The following is a 27,714-nucleotide window of genomic DNA, read 5'->3' as shown; positions in this document are numbered from 1 at the left end:
TCCCCCTCAAAAGATGAGAGCCAGCCTGGCCAGAGACACCCTCCCTCTCTGGGGAGCAAGTTAGGGGTGTCTCTGCTTCCAGGCAGTGTGGCAAAGCACACTGGAGGCCCCGCCTCCTCCAACTCCACTGCAGCATTACGCAGAAATGCTTAAAGCCTAGGACAGTTGCAAATGCCTTTCTTCATTATGATTTTTTTTTCCTAGAGCTTGCTAATAAATCATTAAAATTTTATCTTCACTTAACGATGGATAAGAAGCATTTGAAACATTTAATTAGTATGCTGCAAGAGGTGCATAGAAGCCAGGAATCTTTGCAAGTTGGATCTGTTAGGAAGGGGAGGTGGATGAGGTGGGGGAGGGAAGAGGTACCAGAAAGGAGATAGCAAAGGCGATGGGGTGGCTTATTTGCAAAGGAATCTGTAACTGCTTTGCTGCCTGTGATCAGAGCCACCTACCTGGTCCTGTTCCGTGCCTCTCTCATGAGCTTTGGCTGGCAGCCACAGCCAGGTTCCTGCCCAGAATGGCAACCCCTGTGGGTGGGGATGGGGATGCGTGTGGGGCGGAGTGCTTTTCGAGTTTCAGGGCTCTCGGCTCCACATGCTAAATTGCATTTCAAATTTTACATACATTTACATGCAGGGTCTCTGAGTTCCCTGCCCTTCTCTCAGTCCCAGTCAGCAAAATAAAATATCATGAAATAAAATGGAAGTAGTGCAGCTCCAAGGTCAAGCTAATATTCAGCAGGTTGCAAAAAGACCCCTCCGTCCCTGGGGAATAGACGTCAGTTCCAGAGCCCATCTCTAGTGCCCAGCAGCATGCTAAGTGCGTCCTGTGATCTCATATCATTCCACAACCACCCTGGGGTTTGTATTATCATTTCCTTAGCACGACCCACCTGTGGCTGTATTCATTTCCTAGGGATCCCGTCACCATGTACCATAAACTTGGTGGCTTAGAACAACAGACACTAGCCGGGCATGGCGGCTTATGCCCGTAATCCAAGCACTTTGGGAGGCCAAGGCAGGCAGATCACTTGAGGTCAGGATTTTGAGACCAGCCTGGACAACAGGATGAAACCCTGTCTCTACTAAAAATACAAAAATTAGCCGGGCATGGTGGCATGCACTTGTAATCCCAGCTACTCGGGAGGCTGAGGCAGGAGAATTGCTTAAACCCGGGAGACGGAGGTTGCAGTGAGATTGCGCCACTGCACTCCAGCCTGGGTGACAGAGTGAGACTCCGTCTCAAGAAACAACAACAACATCCCCCCAAAAAAACAAAAACAAAGAAACAACAACAACAAAAAAATGCAAAAATTAGCTGGGCATGGTGGCAGGTGCCTGTAATCCCTGTTACTCAGGAGGCTGAGGCAGGAGAATTGCTTGAACCCGGGAGGCGGAGATTGCAGTGAGCAGAGATCACGCCACTGCACTGCAGCCTGGGCGACAGAGCAAAGACTCTGTTTCAAAACAAAACAAAACAAACAAACAAACCCAGACGCTTATTTTCTCATGGTTCTGCAGGCTGAAAGTCCAAAGTCAAGTGCCATGCTCCCTCTGAAGCCTGTGGGGAAAGACTCTCCCTTCCTTGTTGCAGCTGCTGGGAGCCGCAGACCTTCCTTAGTTTGCAGCCACATCACTCTGATCTCCACGTGGCACTCTTCCTGTGTCTCCATGCCCTCTTCTTCCCTAAGCCTGCCGGTCTCTGTCCAAATTTCTCCTTTACATAAGAGTACGCTTATGTTGGATTAATGTCCATCTGTCCTAATCACCTCATCCTTTTGTTGTTCTTGTTGTTTTGAGACAAGGTCTCGCTCTGTGAGCCAGGCTGGAGTGCGTGGCATGATCATAGCTCACTACAGCCCCAGCTCCTGGGTTCAAGCAAACCTCCTGCCTCAGCCTCCCAAGTAGGTGGAACTGTAGGTGAGTGCCATGCGTGCCACCATGCCCAGGTAATTTTTTTAAAAATCGTGTAGAGATGAGGTCTCGCTATGTTGCTAAGGCTGCTCTCAAACTCCTGGGCTCAATCGATCCTCCCTCCTCGGCCTCCCAAAGGGCTGGGATTCTAGGCATGAGGCACCACGCCTGGCCAAATGACCTCATCTGAATTACCTCTGTAAAGACCCTATCCCCGAATAAGGTCTTAGAGTTAAGACCCCAACTTATCTTGTTGGGCAAAGCAATGGCACCCATAACAAGAACAAGGAGAGATTTGGAAAGTAGTTCAAGGTCACACAGCTGGTAAAAATGGGAGCTGCATTTCCCACCCAGGTCCAACCTCAGCACAGCCTCCTGCTGCCTTGCTATCAGAGGTGTGCCCTCTAGGCCTCAAGCTCAGGGGCTTCTGCCACCCTCAGGAGGGTCCCAGTCCTGGAGCCAGCCAAGACCAGTCAGCAGGAGGACATCAGGCAGGCCCAGAGCCACCCAGACCAAGCATGACAGGCGCTGGCCAGACCTGGTGGACACCCAGGAGCCTGAAGCTCCAGCCTTCTCTCACGGACAGAGGTGCTACCATCTTTGTCACCGCTGTTTTTTGGGATTTCAGGGCATGTGCAAATAAATCTCCACGTGCAAGAATTTCATGGGGTTCTGTCAAGGGGGCTGCCTACCCCCTGCCTCCAGGTCTACTGGCTGCCTTGCTCACACCTGTCCTCACAAGCACTTTGTCCTATCCAGGGACAAAGTGGTCCTGAGATGGACAGCCAAAATTCACACAGAATTCACAAAATTCACACAGGACACAGGTCCTTGTGTCCTAAACCAACCCTGGCAGCACCTGCCCAGGGGCCCTGGCATCACTCAGGGGTTGACGGGAAGGGAGGGGCCTGACAAGCCTTGTGGGTCCCCCACAGTCAGTCCATGCCTTCTGGGGCTGTCTCTGTCACCCCCACCCCCATCCTGCTTGGAAGGAAGCTCCAGGGTGCAAGCAAGAGAGAGGAGGCTGGAGGAGCCATGGGAAGGGGTGGTCCAGGACAGCCGGGCATCCACCCTCACTCCTTGCCAGCTCAGGACAAGCAGACAGTCTTTTGGGACGCTCCACTTTCATTCCTGCTATAAATGAACGCCCTCCGGGCACACTGGCCAGCTTTTCTACAGGAGGGGATTAGAGAGGGGAAGGAGTTCCCATTAAACACAGCAATTATTTAAAATCCTTCAAGGCAACGTGCAGGAAACAGTATGCAAAACACTTTAGGAGACTCCAGCACCAAGCCACGATGACACTGTCAAGTTGCAGATGTGGTGGGAGGAAGAAGGCCCCGTGTCAGAACTCACAAAACACAACACACGTGGTTTAGAGCGGCAGCGACAGCTATTAACCTGATATGTTTGTTATGAGATAATGAGAGCATGCAGTTCTTTGATTTCCGCTAACTACCTTGGGAGCTTAACCCTTCCTCTGGAACGGTCTCCGGGCTGGAATGTGTTATGTGATTGTAGGCCTCCCTGGCAGGCTCCCCGGTGTGCTACAATTTCGGATGCTTGGGTGATAGACTCTGATCTCAGTGAATTACTGAGATTTCTTCAAAGAGCTGGGGGAGCAGGTGAGCTGAAGGGAAAGGAAGTGTCACCACTGGTAGACGGAGCGCGGGAACAAACCCTCTGTCCATTGTAATCACCTGCCACAGTGAACCTGCAGTTTTGTCTTGGTCAGAGAAGGAGGTTGGGCAGGGAAAGGCAGGTCAGTAGGGCCCCACGCAGTCCTTGGTGTAAAAACACAGGCTCTGGTGCCCCTCCTCTATCCCACAGCAGATAAGAATTCACCTCACTCCTCCCAAGAGCAAGGCATATGTGAACCCAAGGAAGTCCTGGTTAGGCCGAGCATAGTGGCTCACACCTGTAATCCCAGCACTTTGGGAGGCCGAGGCAGGAGAATCACTTGAGCCCAGGAGTTCAAGGCCAGCCTGGGCAACATAGTGAGACCCCTATCTCTACCAAAAAAAATAAATAAATAAAAAATACAAAAGTTAGCCAGGTGTGGTGGCACACACAACTGTAGTCCCAGCTACTTGGGGGGCTGAGACAGGAGAATCACTCGAACCTGGGAGGTAGAGGCTTCAGTGAGCCGTGATCACGCTGCAGTACTCCAGCCTGGGCGACAGAGCAAGACCCTATCTCAAAAAAGAAGAAAGAAATAGAAAGAAAGAAAGAAAGAAAGAAAGAAAGAAAGAAGAAAGAGAGAAAGAAAGAAAGAAAGAAAGAGAGAAAGAAAGAAGAAAGAAAGAAAGAAAGAAAGAAAGAAAGAAAGAAAGAAGAAAGAAAGAAAGAAAGAAAGAAAGAAAGAAAGAAAGAAAGAAAGAAAGAAAGAAAGAAAGAAAGAAAGAGTGAGTTCTGGTTAGACTTGTGGGGAGCAGAGATAAGGCAAAAGTCACTTCTGTTTCCTTGTTAGAAGGGAACATTTCAAAGAACAGAAAGCAGACAGGCCTTTGTGAGGTGTGTCCTCAACTTTCTATCACCTGGAGCGCTCCCTGGGGCCTTACTGATGCCCGAGGCAGTTCACGTTGCATGGAATCTGAGAAGTGCCCCTAATTGGTCCTGCATGCTTCTGAGCCAGTCCACTCCATCCTCCCTAGTTACCAGCTCCTCTCTCACCATAAAACTAGAGCATATGGCTCTCGTAGCCAGAGGGGTTTCTCTGCTGACTGGGAGTGGTGACAAGCCTGTCAACGTTCCCTATCAGGCCTGGTAGGTAGTGTCTGGGGTCAGAACCCAATCTTGTGTTTTCCCCACACACGAGGTTCTGTGGGGTCTTGGCCAGTGATACTCTGAAGGTCTTAGACCTGCAGCTGGAGGAGTGGGTGTCCATGCACCAACAAGCATTCCCTGCAACTTGGTTCAAAACCTGCACCTCCTGAGTCAGAATCTGCATACGCCCTTGGGACTTTCAGGTGATCTGCGTGCTTCTCACGACTTGAGAAGAGCTTCTCTGGGTGTGCTGGTCCATTGTCACACTGGTAATAAAGACATGCCTGAGACTGAGTAATTTATACAGGAAAAACTTTAATGGACTCACAGTTCCACGTGGCTGGAGGCCTCACAATCACGGTGGAAGGCAAGGAGGAGCAAGTCACATCTTACATGGATGGCAGCAGGCAAAGAGAGAGCTTCTGCAGGCAAACTCCCTCTTATAAAACTATCAGATCTTATGAGACTTATTCACTATCACAAGAACAGCATGAGAAAGACCCACCCCCATGATTCAATTACCTCCCACTGGGACTCTCCCATAAAGCATGGGAATTCAAGATGAGATTTGGGTGGGGACACAGCCAAACCATATCACTGGGGTTCACGCACCCAAGCTAAACATCACCCCCTCCCAAGGAGGGCAGGAGGGGAGGAATCTCCAGATCTGCCCAATCTAAAGGAAAAGTCCCGAAAGGGGAGGCCCCTTGCTCATGGGAAAGAAATGGCTGCCTTTTGAGCTGGGCTACTTACAGAATAAAGTGAGGCATGTACTCCACAGCACGGGCAAGAGAGGACACCCTCCAGGAGAGAAACCAAGTGTGTTGAGAACACAAGACAAAAAAAAAACAGATGCTCCTTAATCCTGCGTGATCCTCCCACCCACCCAGGATGTGCTCAAGCTGCTACCCTCTACCCTCTACTGAGCTCCATGGGAAATACAACTGGTTGGGTGGCTGGGTGGAAAAGAAAAGAAATTATCACCAGGTCTGATGTGACCACATGGCATTTCTTTTCTTTTTTCTTTTTTTTTTCTTTCTTTTTTCTTTTTCTTTTTTTTTTTTTTTTGAGATGGAGTCTTATTGTGTCGCCCAGGCTGGAGTACAATGGCGCAGTCTCTGCTCACTGCAACCTCCAGCTCCTGGGTTCAAGCAATTCTCCTGCCTCAGCCTCCCATGCAGCAGGGATTACAGGTGCCTGCCACCACGCCCAGCTAATTTTTGTATTTTTAGCAGAGACAGTGTTTCACCATGTTGGCCAGGCTGGTCTCGAACTCCTGACCTCAGGTGATCTGTCTGCCTTGGCCTCCCAAATTGCTGGGATTACAGGTGTGAGTCATTGCACCCGGCCAGCATGTCCTTTCTTTTCTTTTAAATTTAATTTTTTTTTTTTTTAGAGATGGGGTCTCCCTATCTTGCCTAGGCTGGTCTCAAACTCCTGGGCTCAAGCAATCCTCCTGCCTCAGCCTCCCAAAGTGCTAGGATTACAGGTGTGAGCCACCATGCCCGGTCGCAGTGATAATTTCAATAACAATAAAGATTATGATTAATCATCATAGCCAACATTTACTGAGGACAATTATGTTCCAGGCACTCTATTCTGGAGCCTTTATTTTTTTGAATTTTTAAAAAAAATGTTATTTTTTTTTAGAGGCAAGATCTCACTAGGTTGCCCAGGCTGGTCTCAAACTCCCAGCCTGAAGCCATCCTCTCACCTCCCAAAGCTCTGGGTTTACAAGTGTGAGTCAACAAGGCAAGCGGCAAAGAATGTTTTGACTCCATTTTGTGGCCACTGCCAAGAGGAGAAAAGGGATTGAGCAAAACTATTTCAAGGAGAGTGGTCCAGTGGCCGGGTGCAGTGGCACACGCCTGTAATCCCAGCACTTTGGGAGGCCGAGGCGGCTGGATCACCTGAGGTCAGGAGTTCAAGCCCACATGGCGAAACCCCATCTCTACTGAAAATACAAAAATTAGCTGCGTGTGGTGGCAGGTGCCTGTAATCCCAGCTACTCAGGAGGCCGAGGCGGGAGAATCGCTTGAACCCAGGAGGTGGAGGTTGCAGTGAGCTGAGATCATGCCACTGTGCTCCAGCCTGGGCAACAGAGCAAGACTCCATTTCAAAAAAATAAAGGAGAGTGGTCCAAAGAGCTCCTGTGTGAATTTTGGCTGTTCAGCTCATGAGCCATGAAAAATTTCCTTTTAAAAAATACAATGTTAAAAAAGATAATCCCTCCCTCAGACTTAAAGAATATATTAACAGGCCTGGAAAGACTGATTTTTCAATGAAGAGCTCGCCAAGTCAGCCAGGGAAAACAAAACACAGCAACAACAAACACACACGGGCACACACACACACACACACACACTAGCCTCACAAAAGCTTAAACACACAGCATCTTAATAAGGCACCAAAATGCCTGCTAGTTATGTTTATGCTTTTTTAATTGTGCTAAAATATACAGAACATAAAATTTACCATTTTAATAATTTCTTTATTATTATTGTTATTTTCGTTTTCTAAAAGACAGGGTCCAGCTCTGTCACCCAGGCTGGAGTGCAGTGATGCTCACTGCAGCCTCCAACTCCTGGGTTCCAGCAATCCTCCCACCTCGGCCTCCTGAGTAGCTGGGACTAAAGGCATAAGCCACCATGCCTGGCCCATTGTAACCATTTCTAAGTGCACATTTGAGTGGCATTAAGCACATTCACAGTGTTGGGCAACCATCACCACCATCCACCTCCAGAATGTTTTCATCTTCCCAAACTGAAACTCTGTCCCCAGTCAACAACTTCTCATCTGCCCCTCTGTTAGTCAGGGTTCTCTAGAGGGATAGAGCTAATGAAATATATATATATATATATATATATATACATATATATGTATATATATGTGTGTGTATATATATATGTATATATATGTGTGTATATATATATATATGCATATGTGTGTGTATATATATATATATATATATATATATATATATATATATAAAGGGGAGTTTATTGTTAACTCACACAATCACAAGGTCCCACAATAGGCTGTCTGCAGGCTGAGGAGTAAGAAGAGTCAGTCTGAGTTCCAAAACTGAAGCACTTGGTGGGCAGGAAGCATCCAGCACAGGAGAAAGATGAAGCCTGGGAGGCTAGGCTGGTCTCTCTTTTCACATTTTTCTGCCTGCCTTTATTCTAGCCATGCTGGCAGCTGATTAGATGGTGACCACGAAGATTAAAGGTGGGTCTGCCTTTCCCAGCCCACTGACTCAAATGTTAATCGCTTTTGGCAACACCCTCACAGACACGCCCAGGATTGATACTTTGTATCCTTCAATCCAATCAAGTTGACACTCAGTATTAACCATCGCACCCTCCTCCCAGCTCCTGGTAACCTATTTTCTACTCTATTTAGGTAATAGAGTACCTATTCCCACTCTATGAATTTGGTAACTCTAGGTGCCTCAGATATGTGAGTTATGTGTTTTTTAATTAGCCAAATTAAACTAAACTGTTTAGTTTTACTAAGAAGAAAAAGGCATGGTGAGGCACACGTTGCAATCTCTAATAATAAAAAATAAAATAAAATCTGCAAGATGACAAATATGGCCCACACACATATTTTTTTTTTTCTGGAAATGGTCTGCAAACAAATCTAAAATGTAAAATGTTTTAACAAGAAAAGAAGGGAAGCAGCAAATTGCAACAGCCCAGCAGTTATTTAAGGAAAGTTCCAGAAAGTGGTGGGGGTGGGGGGGCGGGTGTGGGGACAGGGTGGGTGGGGAAGCCAGTCCTTTCCTGCCTAAGCTGGGAAGCCCTGTGTCTACCCACCGCTTCTCCCCCTGGCTACCGGATACCTGCTCACAGGCGTTTATAAGCTCAGTGGCTCTCCTGTCCCAGCTGTTACAGTCCCATTGGCAGGGCAGCCAGAGGCAACAGGTTTGGGTTCTGAGCCAGGAAGTTAAGAAGCCAGGCAGCCCAACCCCACCACCCAGATGTCAGAGGCATTTGAACCAGAGCAAGTCCATCTTGAAGAGGAGCTGGGTAAAATGAGGCTGAGACCTACTGGGTTGCATTCCCAGATGGGTAAGGCATTCTAAGTCACAGGATGAGTTAGGAGGTCGGCAATAGATACAGGTCCTAAAGACCTTGCTGATAAAACAGGTTGCAGTAAAGAATCTGGCAAAACCCCACCAAAACCAAGATGGCCACCAGAGTGACCTCTGGTCATCCTCATGGCTACCCTCCCACCAGCGCCATGACAGTTTACAAATGCCATGGCAATGTCAGGAAGTTACCCTATATGGTCTAAAAGGGAGAGGCATGAATAATCCACCCCTCGTTTAGCATATCATCAAGAAATAACCATGAAAATGGGCAACCAGCAGCCCTCGGGGCTGCTCTGTCTGTGGAGTAGCCATTCTTTTATTCCTTTACTTTCCTAATAAACTTGCTTTCGCTTTACTCCATGGACTTGCCCTGAATTCTTTCTTGCATGAGATCCAAGAACCCTCTCTCAGGGTCCGGATCGGGTCCTGTAACATAGGCTCACCTGCTCCTGTTTAACGGATACCCCCTAGGGTACCCAGCTCCAAGTCTGGGCTGGACCCTTCCCCTCTGTGATCCTGGCTTCGTGTTGCCAACGGAAGAACTGTCCAGAAAGGCCTCACCCAGAGCCCCCTAAACCCTTGAAGGAGGCTCCCCGATCCCTCCAACATCATGCTGTAGTTTTCACCATACAAACGACCCCATCGACTTCCTTTTTCTCCCGGGAGAGATCAGGGACCTCTCCAAGATGAGTTAAACATCAAATCCTCTATAAAAGCTGCTCTGGATTCTGCCTAGGTTCTCAGCATCTGGCAAAAACATTTGCAGACCAAGGTCTGTGGGCACATCTCGCTGGTTTTTTTTTTTTTTTTTTTCGAGAGCTCTCGTGATTTCTAAATTACATCATGGGGCAGAGCGGAATGGAGGGATTTAGAGCACCCATCCTTTTAAAAAACATGAACCGTTCCAAGCCCAGAGTTTGACGGAGGGTAGACAGTACGAACTTGCTCCCACAGACCTAGTTACTTGCCTTGTGCAAGGCCTCTCTCTCTCCCCTTCCCACTCGGAATCATCTTTGTCTAGGAAGATTTCACTCCGGGTCTTTGAGAACACCTCTCAGGCCTGACTGTGGCCTTGGGAAGAAGACTCCCAGCCTGAGGGTCTTGTTGAGAGTTTTAATGTCCCCTTTAGGGACATCTTTGCTTTTCTTTCTTTCAGAAGAGGAATCAGTTCTGGACAGGAGGATGTCTCCTGCCTTTGCCCTCCCCGCCTCCCCCCACATCCTTCCCTGGAAAGGAGAATGAGGATGAGAATGACCTCCCTCCGCAGGACGAGACGGGCAGTGATTTAATGAAGGGCTTCACTCTCAGTCGGGCTCAGCCACAGGGAGGGCAGATGGGGCCGGGCAGGGGGCTACGGTGGGGTCTGCTCTGGGGAGATGGAAGCAAGAGCATCTGCAGAGTGGAGGCAGGAGGGTCGGAGAGCTCGGGGCCCAGACAGTCCCCAGGCGACTCCTGGGAGGCTGGCTTTGATACCATCCCAGAATTTGGTTCAGAGTCAAAGCAAAGGGATGAATTTGTTAGCTGGAACACGGCCCTGAATTCTCCCCAGGAAATTCACTGAAACAGAGATTTAACCCGCGAGAGTTCCAGCTGAGCGATGAATCACCCGACTTCCCTCCCGTCTTTCATAGCCCACGTTTCGCTTTTCCTACCTTGGATTAGATAAATTAATGCAGAACATCCGGAAACTCCCGGGGCGCTTTGAAGTTTTCAAAGGGCCTCTGCCTACATTGTCTTTTGTGATCCCCCTGGCAGCCCCCACGGGTGAATGGGCGAGGAGGTTGGGGTGTGGTCCTCGTACAAATGGAGACACAGCAGAACACTAAAGGTGAATGATTTTCCCCAGGTCCCAGCCTGAGGATCAGAGCCCAGGTCTCCTGCCTCATTTCTCGGTGGTTCTGGAGTTCAGACAACTTCATACCGCGGCGCAGGGAGAAGCGTGAACCCGAAGGTTGGAGCCACGTCTTAGACAAATCACTTTTTCTCCCTGGGCTGCGTCTCCTCTTCCTCTTTTTGTTTTTTTTTTTTTTTTTGAGACAGGGTCTCACTCTGTTGCCCAGGCTCACTGGGCAGTGGCAGTGGCACAACGTTGGCTCACTGCAACCTCCGCCTCTCAGGCTGAAGTGATCCTCCCATCTCACCCTCCAGAGTAGCTAGGACTACAGGGGCATGCTAGCACGCAGGGCTAATTTTTGTAGTTTTTGTAGAGACAGGGTCTCACTGTGTTGCCCAGGCTGCCCTGGAACTCCTAGGCTCAAGCAGTCCTCCCACCTCAGCTTCCTGAGTAGCTGGGACTACAGGCTCACACCACTACATTTGGCCAATTTTTAAATGTTTTTATAGAGTCAGAGTCTCGCTATGTTGCCCAGGCTGGTCTAAAACTCCTGTCCTCAAGCAATCGTCCCGCCTCAGCCTCTCAAAGTGCTGAGATTACAAGCGTGAGCCACCGCACCCAGCCTCTCCTCCTTTTTAATGGGTAGGCTGGGCTCTCTAGAACTGTGCTGTCTAACATGGTAGCAAGTAACTCCATGTGACTTTTTAAAGTTAAACTAATTTAAACTAAATAAAAATTAAAAACTAGTTCCTCGGTCTCACTAGCCCCATCCAAAGTACTCAGTAACTGCATGTGACTAATGGCTCCCATATTGGATGGTACAGAAATAACATTTCTGTCATCACAGAAAGTTCTATTGTCCAGCAACAGGACAGGGCCAGCCAAACTGCAGCCTCAGGGCAAATGCAGTCTGCTGCCTGTTTTTGTAAATAAAGTTTTGTCGGAACAGGGACACACCCATTTCTTTATATATTGTCTTTGGCCCCTGTCATGCAACCAGCGTAGATCTGAGTAGTTGTGACCAAGGTGATATGGCCCAAAAGACCTAAAATATTCACAGTCCGGTCCTTTACAGAAAGCATGCTGACTTCTGTTCTGGAAGATGGAAAATCTCCAGAATTCCACCCAGACCACTCAGTGTCATTCAGAGGCCCAGAATCATCCCACACTGCAGAGATCCCACCTCTCCTTGTCCCAGTTATTGGGATTCACGGAACACATCTGCGTGTGTGTGTGTTTCCAGAAAGGAAATGTAGTTCTTTATTTTTTTTATTTTTGAGACAGGGTCTCACTCTTTCCCCTGGCTGGAGTGCAGTGGTATGATCGGGTCTCACTGCAGCCTCGACCTCCTAGACTTCCATACTCAAGTAATCCTCTTGCCTCAGCCCCACCAGGAGCTGAGACTACAGGCACGAGCCATCACACCTGGTTGATTTTTTTTTTTTTTATTTTTAGTACAGGCAGGGTCTCACTATGTTGTCCAGGCTGGTCTGGAACTCCTGGGCTCAGGTGATCCTCTGGTCTTGGCCTCCCAAAGTGCTGGGATTACAAGCATGAGCCACCATGCCCAGCCCTAATAATTTTCAATTCAGGGCCAATCTCATTTCATCTGTTCCTCTACCCAATTTGGATGAGTCTTGCAAAGCAGATTTCAGTCATTCTGTCACTTAACATGTAAATATTTCAGTAGGCATCTCACAAAAACATAAGTACGATACCAGTATCACAGCTAAAGATATTCACAATAATTTCTTAATCAAATGTGCAGTGCTCAAAGTTCCCTAATTTGTCTCGTAAATATTCTTTCTTGTATTATTTTAAAATCTGCATGGGGATCTAAAACAGATCCGTATGTTGTGATGGGCTGTTGGGTGTCTGCCTTCTTTAACCTATTACCCTCTCCCTCTTTTCCTTACAATTCACTTAATGAAAAAATTGGATTATTTGTCCTATAGAGCTAGCCACAGCCTGCACAGTCTGGAATTATTATTATCAAGACAGGGTCTTGCCCTGTGCCCCAGGCTGGAGTGCAGTAGCATAATCACAGCTCAATGCAGCCTCAACTTCCTGGGCTCAAGTGATCCTCCCACCTCAGCCTCCAGAGTAGTTGGGACTGCAGGCATATGCCAACACACCTGGATAGTTTTTATATTTTTTGTACAGATGGAATTTTGCCATGTTGCCCAGGCTGGTCTCCAACTCCTGGCCTCAAGCGATCCACCCGCCTCGGCTTCCCAAAGAGCTGGGATTATAGGCCACAGTCTGGATTTTGATGATGACATCTCCATGGTGTCATTTGACAGGTTCTTCTGTCCTCTTCATTTTCTGTAGATGAGTAGTTGGATCTAGTGTTGACCACATTCAGTTTTTGGGATTTGGCAAGAATATTTCATGGTGTAGTGTCCTGTCCTTCCACTGGGGGGCACAGAGTGCTTGGTTTGTGTCTTTTTTAGAGGCTGTTCACGGTTTTTAATGGTCATTGCTTAGATCCATTAGTTCATTATGAGATGTAAAATGCTGATATTCAAATTCTACATTCCTCTTCCTTAATTAGCTAGAATACTTCTATAACAAGGACCTTCTTTCCCTTATCAACCATTTTGTCACACTGATGTATCATTGCCATAAGAAAGGTAGGATAAATGCTTAAATTTTTTCCCTTTTACTGACCAGTTTTCAAAATAATGAGGGGGTATCCTACTGACCTCCAAAGGTGACCAGTGAGGGATTTTTTCTTCTTTTTTTAATGAATCATGAATTCACCGACTTAAACCCATTCAGTTTGTTTCAATCCATTCAACTAGTTGACCTCAAGGATGCCAAGATGTGGAAGAGAATGTGTTGAGTGAACTCTTCCTACATCACTGACCAGCCAACTTCTGAGCACAAAAGCTGTCAGGCTGGCTGGGGCCAGAGTCCCCTCACCTTGTCACAGGCCATAGGAGAGTCTCCTCCTATACCCCACCCTGGTCAACCCAAGACCTGCTCGTGTGCAGATGTGTGCTTCAGAGACAGAGCAGCAGGATGCTCTAGAGCCAAGCCAGGGGGTGGGAGGGGCCGGGCACCTCTCTTGCTCAAGAGTGAGACACAAGGCAGGATGCCGGGGCTCATATCTGTAATCCCAGCCCTTTAGGAGGCTGAGGCAGGAGGATCACTTGAGGCCAGGAGTTTGAGGCTGCAGTGAGCCACGATCACACCACTGCACTGTAGCCTGGGCAACACAGGCAAGACCTCATCTCTACAAAAAATTTAAAAAATCAGCAGGGCATGGTGATGTGCCCCTATAGTCCCAGCTACTTGGGAAGCTGAGGTGGGAGAATCACTTGGGCCCAGGAATTTGAGGCTGCAGAGAGGTATGATTGATTGCACCACTGCACTCCAGCCTGGGAAACAGAGTGAGACCCTGTCTCTAAAAAAAAAAAAAAAAAAAGGAGACAGTGAGACACTTGCATTCAATTTTTCATGGTGGGGAGGTCCCTGTTGGGCTATGGTGAATGCAATCACTGATCCTAAGCCTTAAAATGCACACACACAAACATACACATCACACACATACACACACACACGCAAATGTGCACACAACTGCTGTTCATGAGGAAAAATAATTTCCAGGCTTCCGTTCCCACCTGCTCTACACACAGATGCTCTCGTATCTCATAATTGGCCAATTTATCTAGTTTGATAAGGAAATAGATTTTGCTTTAGAAGACACAGCTACGTCTACCTCTGTGTAAGTTTCCTTTTTACTCCACCCACCTCAGAACTCAGGCTGTTCCCAAGCAGTGAACTAACAGGAGAATGTCTAGTGTAAGGGGGATTTTTAATGCCATTTCCAAACCCTGCAGGTATTTACCAGTATGCTGTTTATTTTACTTGCTTATTCCCTGCTCAGGACAGGATATTGGAGGTGAATTATTTATATTCCAAGAAACCGAAAGAAAGAGAGAGGAAAAAAAGCAAGAGCAAGGAAACAGTAATTTCTGTATGGCTGTTTTTCAGGTTTCTGCCGCTCTTTCTAAAAATATTTTATTCTTCATTTTTGCACAGAAAATTTCATGTGTGTACTGCCACTGAAAAGCAACGTTACTGATTTATTTAAAATATTTATACTGAATTACACCATTAAGATAGACACATGCATTAGCAGGAGTGATTCGAACAATGTGCCCACGAAGTTTATTTTTGAATCAAAGTTGAGAAGGCTGTGTGTCTACAAACATCAAATGACTCATTTTTCGCTAATTACTGACACCTGCAGCCGATTCACTCTCTGCTAAAACTCAGCATTTCGGTTAATTTCTGCTCTAATTAGTGTGGTAACAAATGCATCTCCTACTTGATATAGAAATGCAGAAGGCTGCACAATGACTCTGGGGGCTTCCAACTTTCTTCCTAAAATTCTAGCAGAGAAATCTAGAAATGCCAATGGTTGGGCTTCACGGCCTGATCCAGGTGTTCAGAGGTTCCTCCACCAAAGGGCAGGGCTGCTTAGAAGCCAGGCAATCTCTTAAGATGGGGTAGTGGAGCATGTGGGGCCTGAGGATCAGACAATCCTGGGTTCGCATTTCTGCCCTGCCACTCACGTGCTGTGCAACCTTGGGCAAATCGCTTAGCCTCTCTGAGCCATAAGATGGAGAGAAATTATTGGTCCTATATCACTGGCATGTTGTCCAGGCAAAGTGCTTGGAACATGGGAGGTGGTCCATCCTCACTATTCCCGTGGTTACAACTCAAGATCAGACCCACTTCCTTCCTTCCCTCCCTTCCCTCTTTCCTTCCTTCCTTCCTCTCTTCTTTCTTTCCCTATTTCCTTCCTTCCTCCCTTCCCTCTTTCCCTCTTTCCTTCCTTCCTTCCTCCCTCTCTCCCTCCCTCTCTCTCTCTTTCTTTCTTTATCTTTCTTTCTTTCGATGGAGTCTCGCTCTATCACCCAGGCTGGAGTGCAGTCGCGCGATCTTGGCTCACTGCAGCCTCCACCTCCCGGATTCAAGCAATTCTCCTGCCTCAGCCTCCTGAGTAGCTGGGACTACAGGTGCATGCCACCACACCCAGCTAATTTTTTAATTTTTTTTTAGTAGAGATGGAGTTTCGCCATGTTGGCCAGGCTGGTCTTGAACTGGTAAGCTCAAGCTACCTGCCTGCCTCGGCCTCCCAAATTGCTGGGATTACAGGCGTGAGCCACTATGTCCAGCCCAGACCCTCTTTTCTCAACCCCCAAAACCACTCCTGCCAAAATGACTCCCTCTTTGAGTTCCCCAGCCTCAGCTCCTGACAATTTCCACTGCCACTGTGTGATCCTGTCTGGCTCCTGCCTCCGGCCAGCCCAAGATGTGGTCTTTCTCTTAAGTGGCCCTTTTTCTTTCCCAAGCCCAACGCTCTGTATGGAGAACACCAAAAAAAAAAAAAAAAAAAAAAAGGAAGGAAGGAGAAAAAAGATAAAAGATTTGATAGCCACCATGTGCCTGGCACCTAGCGTGTAATGACAATGATAATGTTTTCTCTGTTGCAAGCTGCTTTGCAAAGCTCTTTATGGCCACTGACTCATTAAATCTTCCTGACTCCCGCGAGCTACATACTCTCATTTCCCCATTTTATGGATGAGAAAACTGAGACTTTAGAGAAAAATAGTTCAAGAAGATATAAACAGACAATTCACAGAAGGGGACATCAAAATTGCCTATTGGGCTTAGAAAGAGTTGCTCAACCTCACAAACAGTCAAGGAGGTGCAAATTAAATTAATTATCGGATACTATTTTTCATCTATTAGTCTGGGAAATGAAAAGAACAGTAACTTCCAATGCCACAAGAATACGTGAAGCTGGGTACTCAAATTCCTTGTTCATGAGTGTGAATTGCTTTAAACTTTACACAAATTAACCTTACCATGTCTATTAAAATTTAAAATGCATGCTCTTTAGCAATAAACCTCACTTTTGGGAATCTGTCCTACACGAGTAAAACCAACGACGCATGAAAAACATAGAGGAGGATGTTTATTGCAGCACTGTCTGGGACGAGGAAAATGAATGATTTTTTTTTTTGGTCTGAGACAGAGTCTTGCTCTATTGCCCAGGCTGGAGTGCAGTGGGATGATCTCAGCTCACTGCAACCTCTGCCTCCTAGATTCAAGAGATTCTCCTACCTCAACCTTTGGAGTAGCTGAGATTATAGACAGGCGCCACTACCACCCGGCTAATTTTTGTATTTTTAAATGAGTATTTTTAATGTTAGTGAGGCTGGTCTTGAACTTCTGACCTCAGGTGATCCTCCCACCTCAGCCTCCCAAAGTGCTGGGATTACAGGCGTGAGCCACCGTGCCTGGCCGGAAAATGAATGATTTTCACTGCATGGTTTGTACTGGAGGAAAAAACAACCCAAGGATGGTGTAGTATTGTTCAGAGTGGGGGAAAATAGAGACAAAGTAAATTTTCATCTATAGAGTAGCTAGATGCATTTAGGCATATCCATATTATAGAATACTATGTAGCAGTTTAAAATAATGAATTGAAACTCTACTGCTGATTGCTGAGTGAAAAATCAACCTAACCCACTCCTTGAAACGCCTCACAAGTAGGGCAACTCTTTTGAATGAGATACCATGTTTCATTGTATTGGGGTGGGGGGCGGGGATCCACCAAGTATTTTTGCATAACGTTGAGCATTTAAAACACCAATACCGAGGCCCGCAAATTGCTTGAGCTCAGGAGTTCGAGACCAGAAGACTGGGCAACATGGAGAAACTCTGTCTCTACAAAAAATAATAATAATAATAATAATTAGGCGGGTGTGGTGGTGCACACCTGTAGTCCTAGCTACTTGGGAGGCTGAGGTGGGAGAATCGCTTGAGATCAGGGAGGTGGAGGCTGCAGTGAGCTGTGATTGTGCCACTGCACTCCAGCCTGGGTGACAGAGTGAGGCCCTGTCTCTTAAAAAAATTACCAAAGACAAAAACAGAGACTCCCAATAACCTAATTATTTAACCCGGAATGAACACAATAGAGGGCACGTGTGTCTGCACTCACTGGGAATGTTTTCTTTCTCGCCTGTAATTAGCGAACCCTGTGACATAAGCAAATGCGGAAATCTTATGTGAAAGATACACGATGCATGCAAGTAAGGCTTAGCAAAGTGAAATAAATAAGGGGACTGTTAATAATGGTGGTTTCCTGATTGGAAAGCTGTCTGAATGAGGGGACAGCCACACTAGTCCCCTCTCTGACTCCTGACCCACCCACATGCTTCCCCCTACAGCCCTGTGTAGGCTGCCTCCAGTTTTCAGGGGTCAGTGAATGTAAACTCCTTTTTTCCTGGCAGTGATGCCCATGTCTGCATGTCTTAGCATCGCAGATTAAAGTAACTCCCAGGTGTGTTGAAAACATCAGGCCTGTTAGTGGGGCAGAGTCTTGGCCGGGGAGAGAGACAGGAGATGTGTGTCATCCTTCCTGGCACTCACAGGGCCGTGGGAACAACAGGTTTGGAAAGGAGGAAGTGGAGCGCGGTGAGGTGGGGACTGCAACAGGGGAGGGGCAGCCGCAGGAGCCCTGGGGGCCTAGAGGAGCCACAGCCCCCCTGCTGCAAGCCAGAGAGACCGGAGGGCTTCTCAGAGGAGGGAGGTGGCAAGTACATGGTGGGAAAGGTGCAGACGTCTGTCAAGGGCACCCACAAAGGTGATGCAGGAGGAAGCGCTGTGGCTGGGAGACCAGGGCCGGTCCAGAGACTGGCCAGTGAGAATAGGAAAGGCTTCTGATATCCACAGGGCCTGGTCGTGGCAATCCTGATGAAACCTGCTAGGCTTTCTGGACCCTGCCCATTAGGCAAAAGGAGCCACTCAAGAGGATCCCACCCAGCTGATGCCAGTTTCGGCTGAATCTGGTCTGTGGCTGGGGACAGATTGGGAGAAATCAATGCCTCAGTTTTTGTTGTGGGGATCAATGGACGGCTGCCGTTTGCAGGTGGTGCATCTGGGATAAAGTGAAGGGACAAGTTTGGAGCCAGGGCTTGGTGGCCGAAGTGTGTGTGTGTTGGGAGAGCAATGAGCCAGGAAACTCCCCTGGTCCTGGCTTGGAAGGTGGGTGGGTATTGGAGCATTTCATGGAGCAGGGCCACGAGGTCAGCACTGGGTTTGGGAGTAGACACTCCTTGTGAGAAGAAGCCATCCTGGCCTGGTGCAGCGGCTCACGCCTGTAATCCCAACACTTTGGAAGGCCAAGGCACGAGGATTGCTTGAGCCCAGGGGTTCAATACCAGCCTGGGTGTTATGGTTTGCATCTGTGTTCCCACCCAAATCTCGTGTTGAATTGTTAGCCCTAGTGCTGCAGATGAGGCCTGATGGGAGGTGATTTGATCATGGGGGAGGAATTCTTCCTTGCTGTTCTCGTGATACTGAGTATGAGTTCTCACGAGATCTGGTTGTTTTAAAGTATGTAGTATCTCCCCACTCTTTCTCTTCCTCCTCCTCCGGCCGTATAGGACGTGTCTGCTTCGCCCTTGCCTTCCACCATGACTGTGAGTTTCCTGAGGCCTTCCCCAGCCGTGCTTCCTGTATAGTCTGTAGAATGGTGAGTCAATTAAACCTCTTTTATTTATAAATTACCGAGTCTCAGGTAGTTCTTTATAGCAATGCGAGAACAGACTAATACACTAGGAAACATAGCAAGACCTCTACATCTCTACAAAATAACAACAAAAAAATATTAGCTGGGCAGGGTGGTACATGCCTGTAGTTCCAGCTACTCAGGAGGCTGAGGTGGAAGGATTGCTTGAGCCCAGGAGGTTAAGGCTGCAGTGAGCTATGATTGAGCCACTGCACTCCAGCCTGGGTGATAGAGTGAGACCCTGTCTCAAAACAAATAACAAAAAGGCTGGGCATGGTGGCTCACGCCTGGAATCCCAGCACTTTGGGAGGCCAAGGTGGGCGGATCGCTTGAGGTCAGGAGTTCAAGACCAGCCTGGCTGACATAGTGAAATGCTGTCTCTACTAATAATACAAAAATCAGCTGGGCACGGTGGCAGGGAACTGTAATCCCAGCTACTTGGGAGGCTGAGGGCGGAGAATTGCTTGAGCCTAGGAGGCAGAGGTTGTAGTGAGCCGAGATCGTGCCACTGCATTCCAGCCTGGGCGACAGAGCAGGACCCTGTCTCCAAAAAATAAAAATAAAAAATAGTCTGCCCATATGAGTTGAGCGACCTCGTGAAGATGTCCTTTCTGAGCTTGTTTTCCCAGCTCTAAAATACAAACTATCCCACGGGGTGTATTAGGGCCCAGTGAAATTACTCTGCTAGGGCTATTGTTGTCTTTCTTCTTATAGCCGTTCTTATTTTTTACTTTCGTGGTATTAAATATTCAGCCCATGCCAGAGTGAGGATCTCCTTTTCACCTTCTGTCTGAATTGTGCCTTGAGTCTGTTTCACGATGGGTGCGAACTGGGTGAGACTTTTTTTTAGAACTACAACCCTGTCAACTCCACGCGGTCTGACCTCCAGCCGGTTTCCATAGCCTGAATCCTTCCTCTCTAATTTGCAAACAACTTTCTTAGTAAATGGTTACAAAGCAGAATGCAATCCCTTCTGTAAGAGATATGACTCAGAACAAATTGTAGCCGCATTTTCCTCATTTTTCTCTTGCATTGTGCATGCTTCATCATCTTAAAGATCTGTTTGTTTGACAGTCAAGTGCATTAGTGTAGACAAGTGTGATATTTCTTCTCTTGTAATAATTATTTCCTCTTATAATTTCTGAGTTGTATCATAGCTTGTAATGTCGTCCCCCAGCCCTTGAACATAAAGATTTCCCCTGGACTCCACTAGCAATGTTACATGCAAAACGAATGACATCAGCAGAATAGAACAGACTTGTAGAAAGATGTTCTAGGAAGAAAGTAAATAGGAAGATCATAGAAAAGCTTATAGGAACATCGGCTAAGGGCCGAGACAGGTGGATCATGAGGTCAGGAGATGGAGACCATCCTGGCCAACATGGCAAAACCCCATCTCTCTCAAAAATACAAAAATTAGCTGGGTGTGGTCACGCACCTGTAGTCCCAGCTACTCAGGAGGCTGAGGCAGGAGAATCGCTGGAACCTGGGAGGCGGAGGTTGCAGTGAGCCGAGATGGTGCCACTGCACTCCAGCTTGGGGACAGAGCAAGACTCCGTCTCAAACCAGCTAAGCAGGAAGAACACTGCTTTGCAAGAAAAATACCTATGTATTCATTTAACAACAGTTCCAAACAAAGGCAGTGTGTTCAAAAAGGTTTCCGGCAGCTTGTATCATCTCTAATTATAATTTTTAATGGTGGTAACCTGATTATTACATTTACAATGTTTGTTTATCAAAAGGTCTGAGGGGCCACCAAGGAATTCTTTCAGCAGTACTCTGTACACTAACGAAGTTGCAAAGCTCTCAAATGCAGAGAGTACGTAAAAGCCATGGCAATAAAAGAGCTTAAACTCCCCAAGCCTGAAGCGCTTGCCTACTCCATCACCGGCCATCAATAGGTACTTTGCTCTGATGACATCAGGTGGTGGTAGCAACCTGTCAATTTGATGGAGGTGAGCCCAGAGGCCAGGAAGTCACTGATGGGCCAGGGCTAGAGTCACAGGTGATGGTGAGACCCAGGCTACTCAAAGTATGGTCCCCAGACCAGCTGCCTGGCGTCACCTGGGAGCTTGTGAGAGGTGCAGAATAAGGCCACCCAGAGCTGTAGTATCAGAAACTGCTAAGGGTGCCAGGTGCGGTGGCTCACATCTGTAATCCCAGCGCTTTGGGAGGCCAGGATGGGTAGATCACTTGAGGTCAGGAGTTCGAGACCAGCCTGGCCAACATGGTGAAACCCCATCTCTACTGAAAATACAAAAAGTAGCCAGGTGTGGTGGTGCACACTTGTAGTTCTAGCTTACTTAGGAGGCTGAAACAGGAGAATCACTTGAACCTGGGAGGCAGAGGTTGCAGTGAGCCAAGATGGCACCACTGCACTCCAGCCTTGGTGCCAGAGTAAGATTCCATCTCAAAAAAATGCTGAGGCACAAGATGCACAGGTGACCCATGTGCTCATTAATGTTTGAGAAGCAGAGGTTTAGGAAACAGCTTTTGAAGAAATCAAACCAAGAAAGGGGTAGGAATTGTCAGGCAAGAGGTGGCCCTGGAATGTGAAGCTGTGAGCAGCATGACCTTGTCTTATCTCACTGCACCTGCAATTAAACCTTTTGTCCAAACAAGATCTTATTCTGAGGTTCCAAGTAGATATGAATTTGGGAGAGGACAGCGTTTAACCCAGTGCAGAGAAGACTTGCAAGAACCACAGACAGGGCATCAGGACTCCTGAGTTCAGCTCCTGGCTGGGGTTCTGTTTCCATATGCATTTAAAAAAAAATTGTCATTGAAATCTTTTTTTTTTTTTTTTTTTTGAGATGGAGTCTAGCTCTCTCACCCAGGCTAGAGTGCAGTGGCGCAATATCGGCTCACTGCAATCTCTGCCTCCTGGGTTCAAGCTATTCTCCTGCCTCAGCCTCCAGAGTAGCTGAAATTACAGGTGTGTTCCAGGTCTAGCTAATTTTTGTGTATTTAGCAGAGACGGGGTTTCACCATGTTGGTCAGGCTGGTCTCGAACTCCTGACCTTGTGATCCACCTGCCTCAGCCTCCCAAAGTGCTGGGATTACAGGCATGAGCCACCGTGCCTGGCCAGTCATTGAAATCTTTTACATGCTAAAGTGGCAGAGAACACGTTGAGGACAGATGAAAAGGCAGCTGATGAGAAGGGACTGAGATTCCACTCTCCTTGAACATGCAGACTTCTCTGACTTGGTCCCCGGGAGAGGCCCCAAGCCTCTCCACTCCCATCTCCTTGTATTTAAAACTGAGGTAATAACTTGGAACTCCCTCACAGGAATAGTGGAAAGAATTGGTGTTTAAAATAAAATGATTCTCAACCGTGTTGCAAATGTGAGTTGCCTCAGGAATGCTAACTAGAGGGAGACTATCAAGGTTCCTCTGATTCTAAATCTGGCATGAGAAAGAGAGGGGTGGGGGGAGAGAATGAGCTATTTTTAATTCCTGGCCAAGAAATGATTTTTTTAAATCCACACTAATATTATGAGCTCAGCCTGTTCGAACAATGAATTGTTTCCCTAATTGTCTTATCCACAGTAACGACCACAGAGGACAAGAATCATGGTGATCCCTGATGTAAATCTGCCTGGTTTCTTGGTGGCAGATGAGGGTGGACTGCTTTCAGAGCTCCGGGAGAGCCCCGAGGGAGGGGGGACAGTGGCCCCTCCTGGGGTCAAGCCATGTGATTCGTAATTAATATTTAACACTGGTTTTAAAAACAAGTGACATGCCCTTTAATCAGCACACATTATCTAAGGTCAGGAACAGAAGAAATGCATTTACTGATTGATTTGCTCCCCCCACCCCATGCCTCTATGTATATGTTAATCAATATTGCCTACAATGTCCAGATTTTTTTAAAAGGTCTCCTAGATGCAACTGCAAACACAGCTAGCTCTCTGCTTTCCCTCTGTGCCACAGCCAAGGAAAGCGTGTTGGCAGGAAATTCACTTGTTTAAGGAGCTGGCTTCAGCCCCCTTCTGCCACCAGACCCCCCTCCAAAACAGATTCACTATTCATAGAAGAAGAGGACCATAGAAATTTAGTATGTAGTTTCACATGGGTTATTTTATTATTATTTTTAGAAATGTTCAAAACATAGAAAAGTGCAGAGAATAACATAACACATTCCCAGGTTCTCACCACCCAAAATTGACAAATGCCAACATTTTCTGTCTTTGGGTTTTTGTTCTTGTTTTTGAGACAGGGTCTCGCTCTGTCACTCAGGCTGGAGTGCAGCCATGCGATCACAGCTCACTGCAACATGAGTCTCCTGGGCTCAAGCAGTCCTCCCAAGTAGCTGGGACCACTGGTGCATGCCACCATGCCTGGCTAAGTTTTGTTTGTGGTGGCGGGGGTGGTGGTCTTTGTTTGTTTTTTTGTTGTTTTGGTTTTTTGTTTGTTTGTTTGTAGAGATAGGGTCTTTGTTGCTCAGGCTGGTCTTAAACTCCGGGGCTCAAGTGATCCTCCTGCCTCAGCCTCCCAGAGTGCTGGGATTATAGGCAGGAGCCACCACACCCAGAATTTCATATTTTTATATTAATAAAAATACAAAGTGAGCCAGACGTGGTGGCTCACATCTGTAATCCCAAAACTTTGGGGGGCTGAGGCAGGTGGATCACGAGGTCAAGAGATCAAGACCATCCTGGCCAACATGGTGAAACCCCATCTCTACTAAAAATAAAAAATTAGCTGGGCGTGGTGGCGTGTGCCTGTAGTTCCAGCTACTTGGGAGGCTGAGGCAGGAGAATTGCTTGAACCCAGGAGGTGGACGTTGCTGTGAGCTGAGATTGCATCACTGCACTCTAGCCTGGCAATAGAGCAAGACTCCATCTCAAAATAAAATGAATATTTTATATATATATATATATATATATATATATATATATATATATTGAACAAAACATCACAGATCAAGTGAAGTCCCTTTCAGCCCCACCTACAAGGTCAGCCCCTCTCCTCTCTCTCTCTGTCTTTCTCATCAGGGATGTGCCTCTACTCTTATAGGTGTACTCATGAATAATCTATAATATTATAATAAAGTTTGGGGTGCTTTGAGATTCCTAGAACTTGTTTTGTGTCATTCAACATTGAAATTTTTTATAATTACCTGTGTTATCGATGCACATCTAGTCTATCCATTTCAATTGCCTGTAGAAGTCTATCTTACGAATGCACCACGTCTAGTCCACCTGCCCCCATTGATGGACATGGCGTTGTCTCCCACTGTTTCCCATTTACAAACCATGAGTCTGCCATGCATGTCTCCTGGTCTACATGTGCCCTTGGAATTTCTGGGTCATGGGGGCGCACAGGTTCAACTTCACTGGGTACTGCCCAGTTGCTCCAAGGCCGGATCAATCTGCATTCCCATCAGCAGGGCATGAGCGTTCCCTCTGCTCCACGTACTCTCCAACATTTACTATGGCCCAGCTTTTCTTCCTGATTGGAAACCATCTGATGGGTGATGGAGAGGAACAGGTCCACGCAGCTGTTTTCACATCACCATTCGTTGGCTTTCTCTGCTGGGACCGCTTAAATTCAGCAAAGGGGGAAAAAAAAAACCAGAACAGACACTGGATGTGAGAAATCTGAAACTGGAGCGTCTATGTTGTTCCAAAGGGTGGATCTCCAGAGAGCTCACCACCAAGACCGCAGCCCCCACCACCCATCTGTCATGTCAGTCGAGCAGAGTGACACCAAATAAGTACTTCGAAAACGAGCTATGGATCTGGGAGGACCGGGGTCCTCGTGTTGGCTCAAGACTTTCTTTAGACAACTCACTTCACTCTGGTAACCTCAGTTTCCTCAGCAGTCAAAGAAGGACAACGATCTCAATCATATAAAAGACACAGTATCTATGCAGGGCCTGGCATATCCCTTGGTATAGAGTGCTGAGAAAGACTATTATTTTTGAGACGGGCCCTTCCTCTGTTGCCCAGGCTGTAGTGCAGTGGCATGATCATGACACATTGCAGCCTCAAACTCCTGGGCTCAGGTGATCCTCCCACCTCAGCCTCCTGAGGCTGGGACCACAGGCATGCAATCCTTGGCTAAGTTTATTTTTTGTAGCGATGGGATTTCACTATGTTGCCCAGACTGGACTCTAGCTCCTGAACTCAAGTGATCCTCCTGTGTCGGCCTCTCAAAGTGCTGCAATTACAGCAGGAGCCACCACACCCAGTTCTATTAATAATAATAATAACACAGTGAAATGATTCAGAGTCGGGGTTCTGGAATCCGACTGTTCGGGTTACTTTCCTGGCTTTGGCCTCTTGCTTGCTGTGTATCTTGGTTGTCTCATCTGCAAAATGGGGATGCAATGAATACCAACTTTTGTGAAGATCAAGTGCAATTATGCATATAAAGATCTTATAACAGGGCATTATCCAGGGCCGGGCACGGTGGCTCAGGCCTGTAAATCCCAGAACTTTGGGAGACCAAGGCAGGTGGATCACCTGAGGTGAGGAGTTCGAGACCAGCCTGGGCAACATGGTGAAACCCTGTCTCTACTAAAAATGCAAAAATCGTCCAGGTGTGGTGGCGGGCGCCTATAATCCCAGCTACTCAAGAGACAGGCAGGAGAATCGCCAGAGTCCAGGAGGCAGAGGTTGCAGTGAGCCGAGATCACGCCACTGCACTCCAGCCTGGGTGACAGAGCGAGACTCCATCTCAAAAAAAAAAAAAAAAAAAAAAAAAAAAAGCATGATCCGTAGTAAATGCTGAATAGTTGCTTGTATTCCTAACAGAGCAGATTATGGACGGCAGAGCTGTACCTTGTGATTGAACAGAATCTGATCAGGAAACTTGGCCTGGGAGCTCTGCAGACTGAACGTTTCACAGTGTGATGCCGCTCATTTGAAGTCATCCAGACCTCACGAGCTCCTTTCTCCTGACCTTTGACGTTGGCTGGTGCCTGGTGTGCACTGTGGGGAGTTCCCTGAGGACCCAGAGCCTCTCCTTCCACCCCCTGCCTGCCACTGTGCCATCAGGGAGGTCTGGCCTCCAAAGGCCTGGGCAGATCCTGGGAGAGAAAAAAAAAAAAAAGACACGAAATGAGTGAGGGGGGTGCCTCATGCAAAAGCTGCCTCATGCGTGGGCGCAGGAAGAAAGCAAATTGGACCGGCTCTGTAGTAGGAATGCCGGCAGGAAGCAACGTCAATTCTCTCCTCTTCTGAGATTTCCCCTGCCAGCATTCTGAGTGATGATAAATCACTCATTTCTGACACGGTTTATTTTTCAAAGCATTTTTATAAGAAGCATCCAGCCATCACATTTCAAACATAATTCAAATGGGGAAAAAAAATCCTGCAATATTTATTATTAATTAAACAGGATTACAGGACCGACTTGGTAGAAATGGGCAGAGGAAATGCAGGCATCGTCCCAAATTCCTTCCACCCAGCCTGCCAGACCTTCCTGGGAGAAGTTTCCAGATGAGACCCCTTTTGCCATAAATCCAAATATCTATTCGTGCTTATCTGCATTTTGATGCTGCAATTAGATGCTCCATGTGTGCGGATGTCAGAATATTTATTGATAGTTAAAATTTCATGTGCCCTGGATTGATGTTTGTGCATCAGGACAAATGACTAGTGTCTTGCCGGTAGTTTGAACAGGTGTAGGGTAAAGATTATTTAACACCAAGTTCTGCTTTCTGTCTTTAGATTCTCCAGGAAACAAGAAATCAAATCTCCGGGGACTATCCAGGTGAAATGGAAATAAATGATAAACATACGAATACATCAATTCTGTTTTCTATTGGTTGGGAGCGGGCTTTTTCTTTTATGATCTTGTTACTATTCCAGATTTATGAATTCTAAAAAATTTAGAGACTATTTGAAATATTTAAATGCATTTTAAACCTGTACGTGAGAAATGGAGCTATAACCTGACAAGATCCAAAGTGTCTTTCACAAGCCCGTGCTCTGCTTTGGGAGGGCTCTGCCATTCGGGACCCAGGCTTCCTCAGGGCAGCAGGAGCTGCAGGACTACAGCTGGATCAGCGGATGGACCTACCCCACCCTGGGCTGTCACTGGGGGGCCCAGTGTTATCCCAGAGGAACTGCTACCTGGACCACTGTCCTTGGGTATGTCTGCAAGAATGCCACAGAAACCACTAGAAGGCTGATGCCAGCCCTGTTCATTAAAAGCAGGTGCCCACCCCGTCTCTACTAAAAATAAAAAATAAAAAAATAGCCAGGCATGGTGTCAGACGCCTGTGGTCCCAGCTACTCAGGAGGCTGAGGCAGGAGAATGGTGTGAACCAGGGAGGCGGAGGTTTCAGTGAGCCGAGATCGTGCCACTGCACTCCAGCCTGGGTGGCACAGCGAGACTCCATCTCAAAAAAAGGTGCCCAGCACGGTGTCTTGCTCATAGCTCACAAATGGATCCATCTTTTCTTGGTCTTCCAGAAGTGGCAGACAAAGAGTAGGAGCCCGTCCACCTTGGGGGTGGGAGAGGGTGTGATCAGGAGTGCGTCGGCTGTAGAGA

This window comes from Symphalangus syndactylus, chromosome 9, assembly GCF_028878055.3.
Source record: "Symphalangus syndactylus isolate Jambi chromosome 9, NHGRI_mSymSyn1-v2.1_pri, whole genome shotgun sequence".
Lineage (NCBI taxonomy): Eukaryota > Metazoa > Chordata > Mammalia > Primates > Hylobatidae > Symphalangus > Symphalangus syndactylus.
This window is presented reverse-complemented; position numbering follows the sequence as displayed.